Below are 20,301 nucleotides of genomic sequence, written 5' to 3'. Positions count from 1 at the left end.
TATTATTATTGAGATTTTCCAATGTTTTCTACTCAAAAATTATGATTCCAAAATAATCGCCAATGTAAATAATATTTAAAATTTTAAAAATGAGAGATTCACCGATAAAAATTAATTGGTTTTTCAAAATAATGAAAGATTTGCCAATATTTTATATCTTTTTTCTAGTGGGGGGGGGGGGGGGGGGGGGGTGTTCTTAAAGTTTACCCTAATTGTAATATCTGACTCGCACAAGGCCGGATATAGCAAATGTAGTTGGAATTGTTGCAAGATTTCATGGTGATCCCAGAGAAGCACATTATGTAGCAATCAAGAGGATATTTAGATATCTGAATGGAACATTAGAGTTCAAATTGTGGTATGATAGATCTAATGATTTTACTCTAAGTTCTTATACTGATGCTATTTGGGAAGGTAGTATGGATGGCAGAAAAAGTACCAATGAAGGAGCCTTCTTTCTTGGAGGAAGATTGGTTTCTTGGCTAGGAAAGAAGAAAGATTGTACATCAAAAAGCAGAGCAAAAGAAAAATATATTATAGGAGCAAAAATCTCCAATTAAGTTGTTTGGATGAAGCAGATGCTAAAGGATATAAGGATAGAAATTACTAAAGATGTTGTCATACATTGTTACAACAAAAGCACAATAAATATGTCTAAGAATCCAGTTTTGCATTTGAAGACTAAGCATAGTTTTATATAGTATCAAATGTTGAGAGATAAAGTTGTAGTAAAGGAAATTAGATTGGAATATGTGAGCACAAAGGATTAGAATGTAGATATATTCACTAAGCCTCTTCCCAAAGAGACTTTTGAGTATTTCCAAGCTATGCTAGGAGTTATGCCCCTTCCTACATTAGAGTAGAGATGTAAGAATGTATCAGTTCAGTATAACAAAGCACCATTGTTTGTCTGGACTAAATGTTGATGCTTCCTATATGGGGGAGTATCTGAGATGGATAGAGTCATCCAAGAATCTTGTTGAATGTTTTTTTGAATAGATTCTTTGGACAATTGTTCTAGAAAGAATCAGTTGTTGCAAGATTTTGATGTAGTGAAGGTGGTCATTGAAACCTTTGGCATTGATGTCAATGGGGGAGAAGTTCAGCATGAAAAACAACATGACAATTGGGAGAATTTTAGCATGAGTATGATATGTTTCAAATAAGTACCAAATGGAATGATAGTTTCATAGAAAGCAGATTGAGGTATATCAATGGGGAGAATGATTGATGAAGAGGATTTGAAAGGTAAGATGAATAGTCTTTTGTTGGTATTCTTGGAACTAGATGTTTTTCATCTATGTTGCCATCAATGCCAAAGTGGGAGATTGTTAAGAGATTATTGAAAGCATGAATTATAGTGATATTCCTATGGAGGAGCATTGTAGATATGTAACTCTAATAATATGTTACATTCATGATTCAGTCTCTCATTTATGTCAATTTAAAAGTTTTCTGTGGTATTTGACATAAGAACAATGGAAAGATCGAGTTAGTATGGATAGCTAGTTGAGTATTCTAACTATTCAAGGTTATGGGAGATAATTTTGAGTATATATTATATGTAGTTAATGTTGGAAGAAGAAATGATAAGTTTCAAAGAAGTTATGTAAGTTTTGGTGATGTTTGTTCTGACATAGAGTTTACAGAGGCATGTTCTGGTAAACCTGTTATATCTCTTAGTGGAGATTTTATTTTGAGAATCATGGTTGAGGATGTAAAGAAGACATGTTGGTGATGATGTCACTAAGTTTACTCATCATAATATTGCGAGTAGAAAAAGTTATTCAAACTTCTAGGTAGAAGACTAATGTTATCACTAAGTGTAACATATTGTTAATGTGGTCCTATAATAATTAATTTAGAAGGTTTAATAGCCGACTCAGGGAATTGTTTTATGGACTTGGTATAAAGGAAGTACATTTTCCTTTATAAAGTATGGACAAGAATTATAGTTACGTGAAGTGCTTGTAAGTAGCCGAGAGAGAGGAATGTGAAGTTAAGCAGAGTAGAGTGGAAGTGAAGGAAACTTCATTATCGATGCTTTATTGAATGATCTGAGGTTTGATATTTGGATTCAAGGTTCATGACCTAGTCTACAAGGTTTGAAAATTATTGGTTTGATTGATAGAACAAAGGAAAAATGGCAATAAATTACTTGTTTGAGAAGTGAGCTCTTCTTGTAGTTGAAATTGCATGTTTGGGAAGTGGGCTCATCTTGCATACATTGTACTACAACTCCTAATAGGGTTGACACAACTCCTAACAAGGTTGGAATCTCCTAACAGGGATTCAAAGTCTCCTAATAGGGACTCATATGTACTATATGTTGTAATAGACTACTAATAGCGTCCATCCTCTAACACGGGATATTTATATTAGTACATCATCTTGTGGGCATCATTCCCACTAGGGTTTTCCCTCTGATCAAGGGTTTCCCTAGTCAAAATATCTGGTGTAATTGTCTATGTGCATATTTGTATGGTTTTTGTTTACTTTGGTTAAATGGTTAAGTTTTTTTAAAGAAGATAAATGTTTTAATTGTTGGATAACTGATTCACACCATCCCCCCACCCACCCTCTCAAGTATCTTGGTGGACGATTATTTCTACAAAAAATGCATCATCATGTAGATATGATCAATTGAACATCATATTAACCTAACATGGACAATTCATTTCAAATTATTTAATCATTTAATAATTCTTGATTAAACAAAATAAAAAGGAACTTAAAAAACTTAAGTAAACATGGTCAAATATTTGACTAACCACTACTACAAGAACCTAGTCTAGTTTAGTAGGATAATAATACACAATGCAATCTCTTCTCACATCTTAAGGTAATCATGAAACAAAATCACAATACCATGTGCATCAATCCTAGTAACCACTAGCACAAACCTTAGTGAAACCATCTTGGACAACAAAATCTCATTAATCAGCCCTAAGCATAATCGAAGAAACTAATATAGTAACATAAATAATATCACCTTAAGGGTGTAGACCACTCATGCTCCCAATCATGATCACTACACAATGAAAGATCAACAAGGTTACATCCATCTAGATGAGTTACATAAATCAAATGGGAGAGGCACTACAGGGTGACCAATTATGAGAAATGCAAGATGTTTGTTGGCAAGCCCCAATTAGTGGCTCTACCCCTAAGGCCACTAATGATAGAAGGTTTATTCTAGCAATGGGGAAACATTTTTATATGACCAATCAATCCACCATCCACCCAAGGCCAAAAGTATATCTTAATTGCAAAGGATTACTTCACAAAGTGGGTTTAAGAAAAGAAAACAAAGAAGACAACATTAAAGGTGTTGTGCGACTTCTTAAAAGAACACATTTTTGTGATGTTTGGTGTTTCATTGAGATTGATAATAAAAAATGCATCCTACTTTTCTTTCATGAAAATTGATGAGTTTTGTTATGATAATAAACTTGATTGTTGGTATTCATCAGATTATTATCCTTAGGGAAATGAATAGGTCGAGTCAAGAAAAAAATTCCTTTTAGCGTAATGAAGAAATAATATTAGATAACTAGAGGAGTTGGCACAAGAAATTATATGAAGTATTTTTGGTAGACAAGATCACACAAAGAGAGCCATTTAGATTCCCCCTTTGAGAAACTATATGGAGTAGAATAATTTTTTCCCCTTCATTTGGAGTTATCGACTTGCAAATTGTGGATTGTTTTTGAAGATAGAACATTCAATAATGGATTGAAGAAAAGGATCATGTACCTAAATTTTCTCTAGGAAGAAAGAGAAGAGTTGATAGATTGAATCACTTAGAATCACATGTGAGTAAAGCATGTTTTTTTATAAGAGATAAAGGCTACAAAATTTTATGGAAGGAGATATGTTCCTATCGTGGGATAAAAGGTTAGAGCCAAAACGTATACATTTGAAGTTCAAGTCTCTTAGGAAGGGATCCTTTAAGATAATTTGGGCCAATTAGCATATCTCCTTCAAGATGGCGAATCCATCTAGATTAGAGATGTGATTTTCATACAATGACTAGGATGTGAAGCTCTATCAAGCATACAAGTTAAAGTAGGTAACCCCTACATTGCAAATAGTAAGCTTAGGTATTCTTTCCATTATGTTTTTCTTTCCTACTATGCATGTGCATGTTTTTCATTTCCTATTTTGTGTTTGTGTTTTGTCATTCATTTCTTCTATAAAACCAAAGAGGCTAGGTCCCTTTCTTAGGCACTTGTGTGCCTAAGTTCCTAGTCAAAGGAAGTTATTTCCCTCATTTTTTTCCATCCTTTAAGCTTCATGTTTGGCATCTAGTTTTTCAAAATAGTTCTAAAGTTTGAGTTTATGTTTACTAAAGAAATAAAATTATTTCAAAAAAGTGGTGTTTCAATAACTCGTACTATATTTTATGATATTTTTTAATAACATATAAAAACCATTTTATAGATCTTAGAGTCAAGAATATTCTCGTATAGATTTCACAATATTTTAATTAAATATAGTATATTGTAATTAAAAAATTCTACAAGAACATATTTTAATAATAAAATGGATGTCAGTTTTGAGAAAGAAAAAAATATTAAATCATATTAAAAAAATCTAAAAATTATATGATGTTCTAGATGAGAGAGTTCTCTTCAAGAATCTATAATTTTTCTCTTGGTTAGAATATATTTATTTTGAAGAATATGGTGGGAGATGAAAACTATCGATTTCAACTGAGTTGAAATTTCAATCATTATAAAAGAGAAAATATAGGTCTAAAGCTTATTTTTATTTTTGATTATTCTAGATATATATGTTATCTATAACATATTCTGAGATCAAAGGGAAATAAGTTTATTTCCATATAGTTTTGTGGTGGGAACTAGACCCCTAATTTTAAGCATTTTTTAGAAGCTAAAAAATTATCTATTAAAATTACAAAAATATATCAATTATTATTCCATATAATTATTAAAAAAATTAATCATAAACTTCATCCTTTTCTACATATTTCATTAGTTTACTTCATTTTAAAATTTAAAATAATAATACCAATTTTATGTCATTGAAGGTGAACAGTTATACTTTTGTTAGTCTTTTCCTTTACAAAAGAGTGACACAAGTTTGTGCTTTTACCCTTAGATTATCATAATTTATCTAAGTGATTTTCTCTTTCAAAAATGTATTTGTTTTGCTACTCTTTTCCCCAAAGGTGAAGTGTTGTCAAGAATTTTTAGATACATGAAGGAAGTTTTTCTAAAAAGAGAAGTTTTAAAGGGAATACCAAGTGGAGATTTATGAAGGATTTGTAAGAAAAATTTCATTAGATTATCCAAATTGTGGCCATGTCTTCTTTATGTCAGATTTTCATCTCTATTGTAGCACCTTTGAATGGAAAGGTACCTCAACTACTTCTTTCTCAATGAGTGAAGTAAAAGTGTATTTTTTGTGTTGACTTGATTGGAAAGAAGGAATAATCTTGTGGAGGTGATTAAATGATTCCATCTGAAGGAGAATTATATTTGTTACATTTCTAGTATAAGAAACAAGAAGCATTTTTAATGAAAAGTGAAGATGTACTTCATGATTAACTAAAAAGATTTTTTTTCCCTTATGTTTGGATTCTCCCATGTATTTTTTCTCCAAAGTCCTAAAAGAAAAGGGAATTAGAAAAATAATTTGCTCGCTACACCAAGTTTGAAAAGGTAAATCTTAAGAAATATAATGTATAGAGCTTTTTTAAAGTTGGATTTGATGCGAGTGATGTCATTCATAACCATTAACCAACCATATTAATGAAAAATTTGATCATAATGGTACCAAGAGTCATTACTAATTTGAAAACCATAAATATTAGAGAGTGGGTGATCACACTTCTTCATTTTGCAATGGGGTTTTTTTTCAGTGTGAATTTACTCTTGCATTGACCATCAATATATAGGAATCACAGTTAGAGCAGCTTGTTATGATCATTTTCATGGCCTTGAAATTAAATTGAAGAGTTATACTAACAAGATTCTATGATCTGAGTAATTTGCAAAGAAGATTGAATAATTGAACTATTCACCCAATTACTAAAAACTTAAGGAGAGTGGATTGGTGGAAGTTGTAGGGTTTCTAGTGGTAGTCCAAGCACCATAATTGATCCAAGAGTGAACTTCAAGATATGACCCGAAGAGCAAGAAGATTAAGATGTCTAATAAATCTATCCTTCTCACTTTCGATATAGACCACATGGAGAGTCCTTTTAGAATTTCATTAAGGGATAAGCTTTGTGAAATTTATTTATGATTCCTCTGCTTCTATTGTTAATGAGAAGAAAGGCTTGTTGGAGGAAAATATCATGGGAACTTGGTTCCAAACCTCAAGAAGAAAGAAGAGTAAAGTTTCAAAAACTCTCTATGGTACAAATCTAGAAAGGGAAATTGTGGATATCTTAGTCCTACTTTTGAGATTAAGAGGAGAACAAGAAGTCTCAAACTTCATTAAGCACCATTTCTTCATAGTGCAAGAAATTTGTGCAGATGGACAATACATAGATCTTAGATGAACTTGGCACAAGGATACACATATTTTTATATGTTTTTGTATCTAATATATAGTTTGTAAACACATCACTTGTGGTCAAGCCTCTCTCTTGTTGAGGAATTTGTTGAATCAATAAAGGTCTATGACTTTTACCCCTATTTGCAGCTTGATAAAAGCTATGAGGAATTTGTGAAAATCAACAATGCTTTCATAATGAGGCTATGCAAAGAATTACAAGGTTTCCTAGATCAAAGGTTCTCCACTGAATCCATCTTTTTGGTTACTCATTTTGGAAGATGTTGTATCTAATTCCCAGTTATCTCATACCTTAGAGTAGCTAGTTTTGATGGCTTCCCATGGTTGTTTCCTAGGTACTACAATGATAGAATTATGCTTGTTGAGCTTTGTAGGTAGATCTTGGAGATGAATACCTTGTGTGGTGTTTTTTGAAAGGAAAGGGTCATGTTCCTAATCACTATTAGACCTTATTCAAGTGCCTCTAGGTATGATGTGAAGAATTCAATCAAGGTCTTTGAAGGTAAGTATAAGATGCAAGATTAAAAAGTTACATGGTTCCACATTGATATGTTATATTATATCAAGAACAATTTTCATCTCTGTAAAAGTTTTAAGCATGTGATAAACATTGAAGAGTATTGGGTGGATGCCATACAAAAATTCCATCTAGAGATAAGATCTTCTCTTGGCTCAGTATTGAGTAATTTTTATTATATAATGTGAACATTAATGTGAATTACATCAAGAATTATTATTCTTCTATGAATTCCTTCATATATGAGAAGAATAATAAAGGTATGTCTATTGTGTCTATTCCCCCAAAAGGCCCAATAGTTGACAATTTTATGAAACAAATGGAGAAAAAAATGTAGAAAACTGACAACTGGGTAGAGTAGACAAGGGAAAGGAGAAAAAAAATCAGTGCTACTAGTTCTTCTATGTGTGTGGCCTTAGGACCATCACATTCACCATCTACTACTACTCAACTATTGCAGCTACTACGTCTGCATCTAGAGTTATCTCATAGTTAGAATGTGGAGGAAGAGGTGATCAACTCCCATAGAAGAATACATAAATAACCCCTATCCATGGAGGTGACTCCCTATAGCATATTTGTGAAGGGAAATAAAATGAAAATGGAAAGGAGCATGTTACTAGGAAGGACTACTTCACAAATCTCATGATTAACCTGAATGGTGATAGAAACTAGTCAGAAGAGAATCCTCCAAATGATGGTCCTAATGGTGGTGAACAAGCATAGGGAAAACCAAAGTCACAACAAGGTGGAAACTGATTTAATCCACTTGTGCACTCTATTACTAAAACCATGGTTTTTCCTTTTTCTACCAAGAATAAGGAAACTCCTCCAGTTGCATGGAATCTCTTTCATGCTTCAAACATTATAGTCCTTACTCAATGTCCTCAAAGCTAATTCTTGGTTGGATGATACAATTTAAAAGAAGTGGAGAAGAGTGGAGGAGAGTGCAGCTCCAAAAAACTTGATAGCCCAAGTTATGCATTAGAAACCACTGTCATGAGAGTGAAGAGGTTGAGGACACTAGCCACTCCAGGTATAAATAAGAATATTGGCAACATAGGGATGGAGATCATAGAGCCATAAAAGGAAGGGGAGATTTAATATTTGATGTCACATGACTTCCAAGTGTAACCAAGTGACCTAGGTCCTCCAAGGTATGATACAATGGTGAATATGTGGAAGTATACCAATGTGTGCATTGAGGATTAGTTGGAGGAGCTCAAATTGGAAAAGGAAACTTTAAATGTTAATCTCATAATGGTTTTTGACACTTGAGTGCCAACACAATTAAGCATATTCCGCATTGGAAGCCAAGTACATCATGCATGCCAAGTAAAGATCAGTTACTGAGCGAAGATTAGCTGTCGAGTGAAAATCAAATACTGAGTAAAGATCAGTTACCGAGTGAAGTATAAGTGTTGAGAAGTACAAGGTGCTGAGTGTTAACAAGTGTTGAGTGTTAACAAGTGCCGAGTGGATACAAGTACTGAGTAACATAAAGTGCCAAGCTACTTAAGGTGCCAAGCTATCCAGGAAATAGCATGTGCCAAGTGTTTGCAATACTTCAGGAGTTGAGTAACTCAGTATATCAACATAAGAGTTTGTAATTGCACAAACTATGATGCAAACAATTTTTATAGACAACATAAGGTAAATCTCAAAGGATTTAATGAACCTAACCCTAAACTTTCAAATGTCTTTATAAGGAAGATGAAACTTCATTTTAAATTGCAATGAGGAATAAGATAAGAGGTGTGAGAAGACATACAAGGGTTCACAAGGAGTTATATTATCAAAAGTGAGGATTATTCAGATCGCAAAAAGGATCTAGATCAAAGAAAGCATAACAAGTGCCTGCAATCAACAATCAAGGATTGTAATCAGTCAGGTTTATTGTACCTAATACTCTCTAGCAATTGTATTAGAATGAAAATGCTATGGTGATAGGTTAGCTTAACAGCTATTTCGATAAATCCTTCAACTAGGTGATGAAATCCTTTAACAGGGTAACACTTCATGTTAAGTGTTTGAAATCCTCTAATCAGGTCACTATCGACACAGTGTAAAGCCTTTAATAGGGCAGGCCTTTAATAGGGAAAACCATTAGAAGTGGTTGAACAATATTGCTGCAGTAATTTTTATGGGTATCATCCCCACCCTAGTTTTACCTTCTTATTCCTGGAGGGTTTTTGGGTTACCAAAATTCCTGTGTTGTGAGTTAGTGATGCATGTGTTTTGTTACATGTTTATTTGATATGCATGCAATTTACTTTCAGTTAAAATTTTATTGGCTAAAGTTTGATACTTATGATTCACCCCCCCTCTCATAAGTACTCTTTCCATATTTGAATATTTCAACATTAAACACCTCAAACATTGATCTTACTCAATACATCAGAGCTATTCTCAAGATCCTTGTAGTGATTCCATTAAATGATGTCACCCTGAGTACATTTGACCCTACAAAAGAAGAGAACAAGAATCTATTGGTCAAGCTTCAATAAGAAATACATTTTGGTCAATTGAGACATGTCTAGATTGATACTGTGATAGTCTAATGTCATCCCCTAATAGAGAACCTCAATAGTTTATGTATGGATGCATCAAATTTAAGAGAGACAATTTTTATGCATCAAATCTTGATGCAAATATATTCTGAGAACCTAAATGGTGAGTTGGCATTACTAAAACATATTGTTGATATGAAGAGTAGCATTTCCTTTAGTTGTGTCATTCATAAAAGACCCCTTGATTTGTTGCAAGCACTCTATGGAGTTCAAGAAGGAAAGTTTGGAGAAATTTGAACAAGAGGTAATAATTTATATGAATCAGTGAAGAAGGTCATAGGGAAAATCAATGTATACATGAAGGATTTGTACACTAAATCATAGGTGACTCCAAACAAATAGTTGGTGGAGATAATAAACATGAAGAAAAAAATTTGAGTTTCATTGATGAAGCAATCAATCCATCCAACTATCAAAATTTTAAGATTGAGGGCCTGACTACAATAGATGGGACATTGATAATGGCATCAAAAAATTTATAGACTCATGTTGACATGGTGGAAGAACTGACAGAAGACTATGATAACTGGGTTGTTAGAGCAAACAATGTTTATATTCTAAGTGTCAAGGAAATCAGAATAGCACTTGATCTGATGAAGGAACATAAGGCCAAGTTGGTTTTCGTAAAGAAAAACTTATGGAAGTTGAAGTATTTTGGCTCTTTTCCTATATTTCTTCTTCAACTAATTTATGATATATATCTCTCTCTTTCTCCTTTTTTCTTCTTTCTGACATCCCTATTGAATGTAAATTTTTGTAATGATTGGAATCTAATGGGCCTATATATGTTACTTGAAAGTTAATAAAATGATCCATGAGTTTTGGTCTAAAATTAGATTTCTAGTTAGATTAGAAGTTTTAATTTATGTGCATGAAAATAGATACAAGGATAGTGAACTTGTTGAGAGGTGATATTTTGTGTATTATTATGATCATAAAAGTTGTTGGAATAAGTATATGGGAAACAAGATACTGAGAGGCGGTGAATCAGGATCCTAAACTTTTATATTCAAAACTAATTTAATTCATTCATACCTAATTTATCTCACAGATCTATCATTAAAACTAAAATGATGAAATATAAATGAAATACATCACATTCATGAAAACTTCAACATATAACACAATGATTTATCTACCCAGTTCTTGAACACTTCAAGATGAAGGTAAATTTGGGTTGGGGATGAAACCCACAAATCTTCACTATTGCAACAATAAAGTTAACATGTTAGGGTTACAATGTTTGATCATTAAATATGATCTACCCTATTAGGGCTCTACCCTATTAAAATATTAATATATTATTAGGTCTAACCTTGTTAAAGGATTTTACACTCACAATGAAGTAAGGACTCTGTTAGGAAGTTTACATAGGCTTGTTAGGACCACTCTATTAAGGTATTTACCCTATCTCAATTAATAATATCTAATTTAGTATCTAACCCTTGGTATGATCTGCAAACTAATCTTAGGTCTCCTCCTTGCTATATCATTGATTGATTCTCCTAATCAGATAAATTTGTTCAATCCTTCACTACTTTGATTTCTCTCTCCTTGATGTGCCTCTGAAAAAAAAAATTCACTCCTTTTTTCAACATACTTAAGACATTTACTTAGTTCATGCCAAGCTAGTAATGCATGCTGAGTATAATATATAAATACAAGATCATGCCAAGTTGCAATTAGTACCAAGAAAATAGGCCATGTCGAGTGATTCAAGTGCTAAGTGAATAGTAGATGCCAAGTAGCTCAGGTGTCAAGTCAGGAACAAAATTATGGTATGTGTTGAGCATCAGTAACTTCAAGTGTCGACTAACACAAATTGTGCATATTTGTTTGTAATTGCACAAACAACTATGTAAACTATTTCCTAGTTGACTTAAGGATAGATTTTGATTCTTTAGAGATAAGGATGAATCTATTTATAGAATCCCTCTATACTTGCATGCAACTAATTAGAAAATAAGAAGGATTAAGTAGCAAAAAGCATGAATCTCAGCCATAGATCTAATGAAGAAGAATAGATCACAAGCTAAAGATATTAGAAATCTCAAGTTGGAACAAGAATCACAAGCTATACTGCTATGTAAGTGACTGAACAAAAGAAAAAAGCTATAGAAGACAAGGCCATGATTGAAGAAGACAAAAGATTCTTAAACAATAGATTGGAGAAGAAGTCAACAGAGCTAACTAGAATCTTAAATATGCAATTGAATACCTTGAGCTAAATGATGAATTCTCATCATGAGTTGAATATCAAACACATTGAGATAACTACATTAAAGTTGCAGAATGAACAACTATAAAATGACCTAAAAAGAGAAAAGAAATTTGCTAAAAGTTTCAATAAGCCAAATGAAGCTATCAAGTACTTTGAGAAATTATTGAAATCCCCTAGATCTAACAAAGATACATCAAGATTGGGCTACACAAGCACTAAAGGAGGAGAATCATCCAAAGCTATTGAGGAAAGGAACAACAAAGGTAAGAACTCCAAACCCACTTGTCACAATTGTGGAAAGAAAGGACATACTTCTAATGTGTGTAAGAGAAAGAATAAAAATCAAAATGCTAAGCCTAAGAACATGTTCCATTGTCATAAGTGCAATAGACAAGGTCATCAAGCACATGAATGCAGAACCAGAACCATGCATGAACCAAAATTTGAAGGATATTACTACAACTATCAAAAGTATGAACATAAAGCCTTTGAATGAAAATTCAAGTCCACATGGTCATTAAACAAGAAAACAAAGGTAAGAAGCTATGGAAATTCTTATAATTGAGATTGTAATACAAGATATAGTTGTCATTATTGTCAAGAATATGGACATATCCCTAAAAATTGTATTAGGACTCACTTTAGTGGCAACTAAAAAAGGTGGTTGAGTCAAACTACATGTTTCAATTTTTTGAAGACTAGTCACATCAATAAATAGTTTCCAACTAGATCAAAGGCACCAAGCCGTGAATTTGATAAAGGAAAAGATAAGGCAGATGTTGAACACATCAGGAATGAGATGAATAAGACATGGAAGAAGAAAGATAGTTGCAGCACATCAAATGAAGAAGGGATCATTTCACCCAATGGGTCAAGTGGTCACACCTCATCAAACTAAGCAAACAAGAGGTATGTGGGATTGATATTCAAAGTATGACATAATACATTAGTTCTAGAAGAAAATAGTACTAAATAGAATAGATTAGCATGAATAAATATGTAAGGTGTTTCGAAAGTTCAAGTTAAGTCTGTAAAGTTTTCATGTTGCTATTGAGCATGAAAAATTCTTTGTGTATGCAAAATAAAACTCTAGATAGTGCTAAGCTACGAGACTAAGTTAGTGGTTTTTGAGCCTATAGTAGTTGTTGAGTGATGGTCATGTCATTAGATACCAAGTGGAACAAAAATCATGTTGATCTCAAGTTTACTATTGTACAAGTATCAAAAATTAAATGCAAGGTTTTGAAGGGTATATGGTCGATTTTCACTCATAATTCATCATTTCAAATTCAAAGTGAGAGCAAGCAGAATGGAAAGGTGATTCAAAAGTTTGTTTGAAGTGATTGCAAAGATCTCAGCAAAGATTTCACTCCAGTTCTCTAAATTTTAAAGGTATTTACTCATAAGCTGAGCTGCGTAGTTTGAAATTTGTATAAACCCTAGTTTGTCAAATGGCATCTAGTTCAAGGAACGTAGAGGGACAAGAAGTTTTAAATTCTCAATTAGTTAGCAATGAGGTTAAACAACCAAATATCAAAGAAATTCTAGATTTTTCTTATAAACAAAACCCATTAGGTTCACTATCCATGATTCTACCAAAAGTAATTATGGTTTAGGATCTTAGAATATATTATAACTACAAGATATGTTGAATTGGTGATATGGAGATAAGGGAAGCATACAATAGATTGTGTGAAAAAGGCATTTTGAAAGAAGAATTCAAGATTGTAGAAAGGAAGGGTTTGACCCGTGCCCCAGATTTCCCCACGATGTTCAAAATAGAATGGATAAAGATCGTATTGAGCATAATACATGATGGATCCCTTTGGTTGGAAGATGGACCAATCAAAATTTCAAAGAGAATAATTCATAGGGTGAGTAGTTTTCCAACCCTAGATTGGCCAAAGACTCTATGAAGTGACTCAAAGGAGGTTATAGAGAAAAACATAGGAGCCAAATGGAACAAATGTGGAATGACAATTGATACCATTACAAACCTTCTATTAGACTTTGGCATCAGGTTAATTTCTCATAAGTTTTATCAATCAAGCAGATTGAATAGTGTATCCTATATTGTAGTAGATGTGGGCTACAAAATTATCAAGAAGGATCAAACCTATGATCTAGCTAAACCTCAATTGCATCAAATAATAGAGAACCTAGGACCTATTAGAAAAAAAAAAAGTGCACAATGCAAATTTGGATCAATCCTAATTTTCATATTATTCTATGCACATAATACATTTCCATATTTTGGCAAGGTGAGTCAGAAGATGAATAGGTTAGTAGTTGTGCAAATCAATGAATACATTGAACAAATGGGTGAGAACTTTGAAACTATCATGACAAGTTAATTTGAAGAATTTAAAAGATCTATGAAGCAGAGGATGATAATACCTATTTCATTGTTTGAACAATATTATAATGACATATGTTTCCTTGTAGATATTGATTACACATATGTACAAGCTGCCATACCTAGGGTGGGATGGCTAAGACCCTTAGGATATGAGATTAGTGTTGATGAAGCCTCAGCTATCATCACTACACTTCTTGCTGAAGAAGTTGAAAAAAAACCAAAATATTTGGAAATTATGATGTGATGAACTCCAAAGTAGAAATGGACTTGAAGACAACATCCACACTAAAGAAGAAAGACAAATTGGTAAAGAAATTAAAGGCCAAATTTGGTGAAGATTCTAAAGAAGAAGAAGAAGGAGATGAAGAGGGTGAAGAGGAAGAACAAGATAAAACTAAAGAACCTCTTTCTTTAACCCAAGGCATGGGTGATGATAAAGAAGAAGAATGGGGTGCCGAGGAAGAGGAAACCAAGGAAGCGCTAGTAGATGCCAAGCCAAAGAAGAGAAAGGCTAAGGCACAACCTGTGGCAAAGAAAAAGGCAAATAAAACTGCTAAGCCAAGCCAAGAAAAGTCAAAAACACCAACAACCAGAGAAAGCACAAGGGCCACTACACAAAAGGCCAAGGAGAAAGCCAAAGAAAATGCCAAGGATACAAAACAAAGAGGCCAAGCACAGAAGAAATAGAGAAGAAAATACATTGCACAACTATATATAGATGATGATAGAACAAAATTTGAGGATACAAGTCAATTTAGAGTGGTAAGTCATACACCACAATTTGATATTGAGAATATATGTGAAGATGTTAGAAATAATGCAGAATATTGAATTTGATAAACTTGGAAGGGAAGAAAATAATTTAGTAGAAGAATCAATATATGCAATGATGTCCAAATTCAAGAATACTCCACTTGAGTTTGATAATACTCTACCAAAAGGTCTATATGACATTGTTGAACAAAAGTGGCATTATTGTTTAAACTTAGAGAAACAAATTAGAGAATCTACATTAGCACAAGTTATGCCAAAATTCACCAAAGGATAGATTACCAAGCCAAACAAGAAATATGGTGGAATATTTACACCTAAATACAGAGCCTTCAACATTCTTCAGAAAAACATTGAAGATGTTGTGAGGAAATTCACCCAAATGTGGAAATTGATTTATGGGTTAACAGCTTTCAAAAAAGGAGAAGAAGATACCTTTGAGGGAAGAAATAATGGTGATGAAAATGATGATAAGGAGAATAACAAAGAACAAGAAAATAATGTTGAAGAGGAAGCACAAAAGAAAGATGAAGACATGGCAACAACTGAAGAGCAGCAAGAAGAACAAAGTGTGCAAGACACACAAATGTCGAGTGTCATCCCTCCACATGATATGGATGTAACTATAGAAACTATAATTTTTAAGGATGTTCTTGATGTCTCTACTCAGAACATCAATCCTTTAACTACAGAAGATCTAAAAAAGATACTATATCAATCTACACTTTAGACAAGATTATGTGAAAACCTAGTACTGGTTAGTGTGGATGAACTTCAAAAGGCAATAGTTGAGATCACAAGGGATAAGGTGAATACACAAGAACCACCTTCTACCATCCCTTCAACTAACATTAGTAGACACATCCACAAAGGTTGACACAACTATTAAAGTTGATTTGGTTGAACAAAGACAGACTGCAACAGAAGAGAAAGTAACAACAAAAGATCAACCTGATGCACAAACACAAGGCTCAAGTCCAATCATTGTGATTGACCAAAGTAGATCTAAAGAAAGTAAGGATGCACTAAGGGAAATGGAGAAAGAAGCCATACAAGCATTGGTAACCTTACCAAAATTTGACACTCCTACAAAAGTCCTTTAGAAGTCGAGTACGAAAGCTATACCCCTACAAATTTCAGCACTAGGCCCAAGCTCTTCTAAGATTGAAAAGGTAATTCACTATGGAGATGTAACTTTAGATGAAGAAATAGTGATACCTAAGTTTGATTATGTAACAATTACACTAGAACAAATAAACATGTTGCAACAAGCTTTAGAAAAGAAGAAACACCAAGAAATGCTTGGAAAGGAGTACAGAAAAAAGCAAGAATTACAAGAAATCAAAGACATCTTTTTATATGCATTTAGCTTACCTACTCCATAAGAAACCTAGCCACTAATGGAATAGTTGTCAGATATTGTGGAAAAGGTTAATAATGAAGACCTAGATAAAAATGCCAAACTTTTGGAATGGTCTAAAAGAAAGTTTCGAGGAAAAGTGAATGAAAAGATATCTAGTGATATAGCACTATCACAAGTTGCTTTAGCAAATAAGATTGAGGATGTGAAGAAGGTACTTGAGAATATTCTTTCATTTTACACCAAATTGTGTGATCCCACACTCTTCACTAAAGACACCAAACATAGAATTCTAGCCTGGAGAGGAATCTAAACATCTGATGTATGCAACTACCTTAGAACCCAGCTTAGAGTGAGAAGCATTTCCACACATTGCTTTAGTCATGGAGTCAACTAGCTATATTAATAGCAAAAGAGGCTAATATAAGAGCCAAGCTAACAAATATCCAAGCCTCCCTTACCCCACATATTGAAATACTCCATAAAGAATTAGGCTATGCATAAACTTTGTTAAAGAAAGATCCTAATCTTTCTACACTAGATGGCATAGTTCACCTTGCAACAGAGCTTTCCATCCAAATAAAGTCATTAGATGTTGCATGTGAAAACTAGGATGTTTCTCTAAAAATAATAATGGAATTCCATAAAATTTTTTTGGACAAATACACCATAAGTGTATAAACCCTTTGACATAACTATCAAAAAGGAGGAGATAAATAAGCAAGGGCAAGACAAATTAAAATAAAGAGGGAGATAAGTAAAAGAAGGGGGAGATAAATTAGCAAGGGGAGATAGATCACAAGGAGGAGTAAATATGCAAGAAGAAAGGGGGATAATAATGAAAGGAGAAGAGATGAATAGAAGAGATGAACAAAGCAAAAGGGAAGCATGAACAAAGGGGGAGTAATCAGATTTTGACTCTAGTAACATACTTTTTTTTTGAGAAATAGAACGCAGAGATAGAAAAAAAGAAGAACAAACATTAGCTAATTTAGAGCATAAAGAGTATTAGTTACAGTGCATTAGAGTCAATGAGTATCAACAGAAGCATATTTACTTAGACTGGAGCAATAATTTTGGATACAGATTAGGCATATTAACGTAGAGGGAGTTATAAATTTGTAGCTATATAAAGGAATATTAACTCAGATGGAGTTATACATTTTGAGGTATATAGGTTATTGCAAAATTTAAGTAAAGGCCACTTTTTTTTCCTCTCTTGCCCCACTCTAGAAGAATCACTTCATCTACCTTTCCACTAAATTAATCACCTTCTTCGAGATTTTTAAACACGTCATTGAGAAAATTGGGATTGCTGAAACCACAAACTTTAACATCAAAATCCTAACTACTAAAGTTAACCATTTACCTTTCCAACTTTCCATCTTCCTCAGACATTTCTTAGCTAAACCCTTCCACACTTCACTTTTATTATGTACTAGGAATAAAGGGATTCCCAAATATTTACTCAAAAGAACTCCCTACCTTATATTCAAAATTATTCCTATAGCTCTTCTTCTCAAAAGAGGAGTGTTAAAAAATAAAATTTTAGACTTTGCCAAAAAAGAAAAATCTTGAAACTTTCCCATAAATTTCTAAAGTTTTCTTCATTATCCTAGCTTCCCACTACAAGGATTTTCCCGTAAGAAAGGTGTCATCCACAAACTAAAAATGTGAGATTGGGTCCACTCCCCTTGCCACCTTAACCCTCTTCCACATGCCTTTAACTCTTCTTTCTTTAATTAGCCTCCCTAATACTTCAGCCAAAATTATAAATAGGAATGGAGATAGAGGATCACCTTGTCTTATCCCTTTATCTAATTCAAAAAAACCTTGGTGGCTGCCATAACTAGCATTGAGAACCTTACTAAAGTTAAACAACCATTTACCCAACTAATCCATTCCTCTTTGAAACCATTTTTTTTCAAAACTTCAAAGAAAAAAACTATATTTACCTCATCATAAGCTCTTTTCATATCCATCTTAACCATCATTTTAACAGAGTTTGTTTGTTCTGATTGAGTGGATCACTTCATGAGCTATAATCACCCCTTCAAAAATTGATCTTCTTGGAGCAAACCCACTTTGTTCCTCTGAAATTACATCATTTAGTACCTCTTTTAGCCTATTAGCCACTACATTTGATATGATTTTATATGTAGTATTACATAAAGAGATTGGTCTAAAATCCTTAAAGGAGTTACATTCCTCCTTTTTTGGAACAAGCGCTATAAAATTGTTATTTAAATCTTTTAGAATAAACCCTCCTCTTCTTAATTCTTCCACCATCTCCCAAATTTCATCTTCTATATATTCCTAGATGAGTCTTAAAAAACTTCCTATGAATCCATTAGGCCTTGGAATCTTGTCTTTCCCCAACCCCCATACCACTTTTTTCACTCCCTCTTTAGAGACTACAACATTTAACCTTGCATTTTGCTCATCTATAATGCATTTTTGAATGCATTCCAGCACCTCCTCATCTAAAGCCTCCCTCACATCCTTAGTTCTACTTCTATCCTTGAAGAAATTGACTGCAACATTCTTTATCTTGATTGGGTTATTTATCACCTCACCTTCTCCATTCTTAATTGAGAAGATTTTATTGTGGGCTTCTCTTATTTTCACTAAATTATGGAAAAAGATTGTGTTCCTATTGCCTTCTTTTAGCCAAGTTTCCCTCGATTTCTACCTCCAAAACACTTCTTCTCTTAACAAGGTCTCATCATACTCTTTTTTAAGCCTCTTTTCCTTCTTAAAATCATCCTGATTCATTCCTCCTTGAATTATTTTATCATTCAAGATTTTAAATTCTGCTTCCAAGTCTGCTTTTCTTTTAATGATGTTTTGGAAAGATTCTCTATTCCACACCTTCAATTTTCCTTTTATATACTAAAAATTCTTAAAGATTTTAAAAGCCATGTTTCCCTCCCTCTTTAGAGCTTGTTGCCACCAATTTTCAACCATCTCCTTGAAACCATCTACCCTTAGCTACATAGCTTTAATTTCAAAAGGGTGTCGATCAAGGGTGAATTCCTCCTGTAATCTTAGACTAATAGGGAAGTGGTCAAACCATTTATGAATTGGAAAAATCTTAGCTTCTACAAACCAATCAACCTTAGTCCAATCCCTCCCTAAAAGGAACCTATCCAATTTTTCAGCAATATTTACAAACCCTTGCCTCCTATTGTTCCATGTAAAATCCCCCCATGTTTAAAAGGAATATTGATAAGTCCATTATCCATAACAAAAGACAAGAAGTCATTCTGTGAAGTTGACCTCCAACCCTTACCTCATTTTTTTTCTTCAAGGTATAAGATATCATTGAAATCCCCCCTACTATGGTAATTTTATCTTGTAAGATTTTTGGCAATTCTATAAGTGTTTTCCATAGTTCTCTTTTCTCTCTACTTTGAGTTGGGCCATATACATTAAGGACATTGAAATCATATCCCAATTTTTTTGAGGAGAACTTTAACTACTGTGATTTCCTTTCAGTCTACATTAAAATTCCCTTTACTCTCTCCTTGTTCCAAAAGATAAATAAACCTCTAGAAGCTCCCTCAGAAACTACTCTCATTCTCTCCACATCACCTATCTTTACCTTAGTTTCTTGCATGAACACTATATCTGGTTTTGCTTGATCTAGGCCTCTCATGATAAAGAAAATTTTGTTAGGGGCATTACAACCCCTAACATTTCGCGAGAGGATCTTCATCCTTTTCAGGAGGGGTTCTTACCCCTACCTAATTTCAGTTTACTTTGACCTTTGGCACTTCTTGCTATCTGAATCAATGCATTGATTGCTCTTCTACCCCTTTTTTGAGTCTCCCCAGTTGATACCTTATGTTTTTTACTTTTAGATTTCTCAATGGTTTTATATTCTTTAAGGATCATATTTTCCTCCATCCCAAAAAAATCCTAATCCTCTTCTACCTCTCTATCTACTTCCTCCCC

The sequence above is a fragment of the Cupressus sempervirens genome, chromosome 11 (assembly GCF_028749045.1).
Source record: "Cupressus sempervirens isolate cs-2001-9-10 chromosome 11, ASM2874904v1, whole genome shotgun sequence".
Taxonomy (NCBI): domain Eukaryota; kingdom Viridiplantae; phylum Streptophyta; class Pinopsida; order Cupressales; family Cupressaceae; genus Cupressus; species Cupressus sempervirens.
Note: the sequence above shows the minus strand (reverse complement) of the source record.